At 39.1% G+C, this 4,018-nt stretch overlaps 1 non-coding gene across 1 annotated transcript; it reads right to left on the reverse strand.

The window, feature by feature from the left end:
- Window positions 1–1,356: 1,356 nt before the first annotated feature.
- Window positions 1,357–1,439, reverse strand: TRNAL-CAG. The gene has a single exon. It is a non-coding gene; the product is annotated as a tRNA-Leu (tRNA).
- Window positions 1,440–4,018: the final 2,579 nt, after the last annotated feature.

Here is a 4,018-nt window from a genome sequence, read left to right on the forward strand (position 1 = left end):
TTCCGGGTTTAGAGTTATTCCAGGAATAGCATTCAGGAGCCTATTCAGAGGGAGTGATTGTGCCAGACTGAAGAGAAACCCATAGGGCACCTTATAGTGTTGTCATTTCCATAATACATGTCAATTTCATCTGCAAAAACCTGCCCAATTTACATTCCTCTTTGTCTGCAGAATCTGAGTGATACTCAACTTTTCTGCATTTGTATTGCTACAGCTTTATCAGAAAGCCATTTTGTATGAAAAATATACAAATTTTTCATTATTCAGTCTTATTCTTCCATCAGGCTGAAGAAGAAATTAAATATTCATCATTTATTCCGTATAGCATAATCATGACTACAGGCTTATTAATCTCTATGCAATTGTAGTAGGAAGTGATAGAGTTTCCACAATCTTTCTGCACAGTCTGATAGCCCTTAAAATGCCTCATTATAATAATGCAGAAAAGTACCAAAATTTCCTATATTGTTATATTTCTCTACTTATATTTCTTTGTTCACAGACACAAAGGATCATAGAATCATAGAATGATTTGGGTTGGAAGAGGACCTTTAAAATTATTTTGTTCCAGCTCCCCTGCCATGGGCAGGGACACCTTCAACTAAACCAGGCTGCACAGAGCCCATCCAGCCTGGATTGTAACACCTCAAGGAATAGGGCATCCACAACTACCCTGTTCAACCTGTCCCACTGCCTCACCACTTTCACAGTAAAGATTTTTTTTCCTAATATCTAACTTAAACCTACTCTGTTTCAGTTTGAGCCCATTCTCCCTTGTCCTGTCCCTACATGTCCTTGTAAAAATAATCTTGCTCTATCTTTCATGTCTTCAGGTACTGGAAGCACACACTACTGTCAGGCTGAATTATCTTAATTCTCTCAGCCTTTTCTTATTGGAGACGTGCTCCATCCCTCTTGTTCAACTTGGTGACTTCCTCTGGACTTGCTCCAGCAGGTCAGTGTCTTTCGTAAGGGAAACTCCAGAGCTGGATGCAGGGTTCCAGTTGGGGTCTCACCAGAGTGGAGGGGCAGAACCCCCTCCCTGTCCCTGCTGGCCACTTTGGCTTTCTGGGCTGAGTGCACATTGCTGGGTCATGTCCAGCCTCTCATCTACCAGCACCCCCACGTCCTTCTTGCAGAGCTGCTCTGGATCTGTTCATCCCCCAGCCTGTGTTGAGGAAGGGGTTTGCCCTGACCCAGGTGCAGCACCAGAACTTGGGCTTGTTAAACCTCATGAAATTCTCATGGACCCACTTCTTGAGCTTGTCCAGGTCCCTCTGGATGGCATTAACTGATTCTGATTCCTGTCCTTCAGGCGTGGCAACTGCACCGCTCATCTCAGCATCATAAAGAAGCTGTCAGGAGTGGGATTTGAACCCACGCCTCCAGGGGAGACTGCGACCTGAACGCAGCGCCTTAGACCGCTCGGCCATCCTGACCTGCCTGAGAAATGAGGAATTCTCTTGGAACCCTCTATACATCATTTGTAATCACTTATGAAAGCAAGTTTGGATTGCATACTGATGTACCAAAAATATTTCTGCAAACAGTAAGAAGAGGCTGTTAATACTGCTCTTGTTCTCTTTGTTTTCCTGTGTGTGTACATTTTTTTTTTTTTTTACTACAATTTCTGGCCCTAGTAGTACTTGAAATTCCTTATGAGAACAGTTGAATCTCTCCTAATATTAGATTAGACTTGCAGGCATTTTAAATCAACATTTGTAAGAACAAACATTAAAGAAGGGGAAAAAAAAGGTATCTCCAGGAATGCATGCCAACATATCAGCTTTTAATATACTGGTATACACTTTTTTCTTCATAATAGTACTGCTTGGTAGGCATATTAAAAAACACCACAATATTTTGCCAACAGGCTTGTTCTGATGACAGGAACAGATGAAAAGTTGAATAAAATGCTAAATAGACATGATGTGCTTTTTCTCCAGCTTCTCCAGGTTAAATTCTTCATTAATTTCTTGTCTGGGTGAGATTCTTACAATTAGTAAGTAAAAAAATGAAAATTTACATTAATGTGTACTCATACTAAGTCTGACCTTCTGTATTTGCTTTCAAATAAGTAAGTGAAGTCACTGACCAGATTTATGAAGAACCAAGCAGGTGATTGCCTCCCTGCAGCTGATACAACTGTAGTTACTAACTTCAAACAATCTGACTGTCTGCTAAGACAGTTGGACTCTCAGATGCTGCAAAATCTGCAATTTTTCTAATTTTCAACATCCTTCTATAGCATTCCTGTCACAACTTTATTCCAATGTTGACATGGTTTCCTTGCTGGATTTAGCTTGTGCAATGCAAAAGAAATAAAATCCTCCTCTGAGTCCGAGACAGTGTTTTTGTCCCTCCTGTTTTGCTCATTGGTCCTCAGACAAGATGTACAACAGGAGCCAGAAGAGATGCTACCCCAATATTGTGTGGGGATGTGGAAAACGATGGTTCTTGAAGTAGCTGGCACTGAAAACAGCCCTGTCATGGGCCAAACACAGAGGTGGGAGGTGAGCATTAAATTATTGCCTGGTGTGTTTTGGGACAAAAAAAAAATTGTGTCTGGAGGGAGGGGATGTACTTTGGTGCCTGGAAGGAACCCCAACAGCAAGTGCATAAATACACTGGTAGGGACCTGGAGGGTTGGTGCAAGAGCTGGTGTACACAGCTGCAGGCTTTAGTCCCAGGGCTGAAGAAAAAGGAGAAGAAAAATCCCAAAACTATGTGGTCTGTTTAAAAGACTGCAATATAGATGTTATAGAAAATTCACCAGTATTTCAATCAACTGCTTTTATTATATATTTACTCATTTGAAGTCTGGCTTTTCCCAGCCAGAGGCAATCAATTTGTGTCAAAGAGGAAGCTATTGCCTAGACTAAATTATACATCCTAACTTCAAATATTATTCCCAAGGAAAGACATATGCAGATGCTTTCCTTTGTGTGTAGAATGTTACCAGTGGATTGAAAATTTATGGTTTGTCAAGTCTGATAAGCAAGATGAAGTAGCTACTTTTAATATAAGGATTAATTGTTAAATCATTGCTCTATGAGTCTTTACAGAGAGTCAAATGTTATTCTGAAGATATGAAGTATTCAGAGATACTTTCCTAAACTGGAGTCTACACAATAAGATTTAACTTCAAATACACATTTAAGTGAAACATGGTAGATGTGAGGGGTTTTTTTTAACCTAAGGCCTTGTACTGCACTCTTCATAGTTTTCCAGCTTTAGCTGAAAGTCAATGTGAGATTGCTCAGTAACAGCCTAGCTTGGATCTTGGGATAGATTTGGAAACTGATAGACAAAATTCCTGATCTGTCTCAGGGAATCAGAATAAACAGTCAAAATAGATCCTTTGGTGGGTCTAAAATCTGACTATGTAAATGCTTGAAGTACACCTTTATACATATTAACTATTAATGTTTTCTTTGCTATACGGCAGTACCTTTTTTAGCCAGTTAGTTTAATTCCATCAGTATTTTTTTTTGTTCAACTTAAAGGAAAACCTACTGCAGCTAAGCTAAAGAGGAAACTATCTATAAAAGTAGCAGAGGAATAGTTATAGTGGAACAATGGGATTTAACATTTAAAAATTTCAAAGAATAAAATATTAACTCACAATGCATTAAAAAATAAGCAGTGCATGCACAATGTGTCCAGATGTGAATGAATAATGGGTGCTGAAGGGTGATGCTAAAATACAGGCAAAGATCAGAAAAAATATAAACAAAGAAAAACCTATGCCTAAAGTTTAAGAAATTGATATAATTTACATTTCAATGTCTCCCATGCTGATGACAAGGCTTTATTATGAATTTATATATGACAACTTGTGCGTGGGCTTTCACACAACTAAGTTTCTTTCCTGGTTATCACCAGGATATTGAGTGGAACCAGGATTTGTCAGGAAGCTGATATTCCACATCTCAACAGCAAAAGAAATTTTGCCTCAGCCTCAACTATTCAGGCACTGAAATTATATTTTATTCTGGACTGTTTTTCAGAAACAAAA

This window comes from Parus major, chromosome 2 (assembly GCF_001522545.3).
Source record: "Parus major isolate Abel chromosome 2, Parus_major1.1, whole genome shotgun sequence".
Classification (NCBI taxonomy): Eukaryota; Metazoa; Chordata; class Aves; order Passeriformes; family Paridae; genus Parus; species Parus major.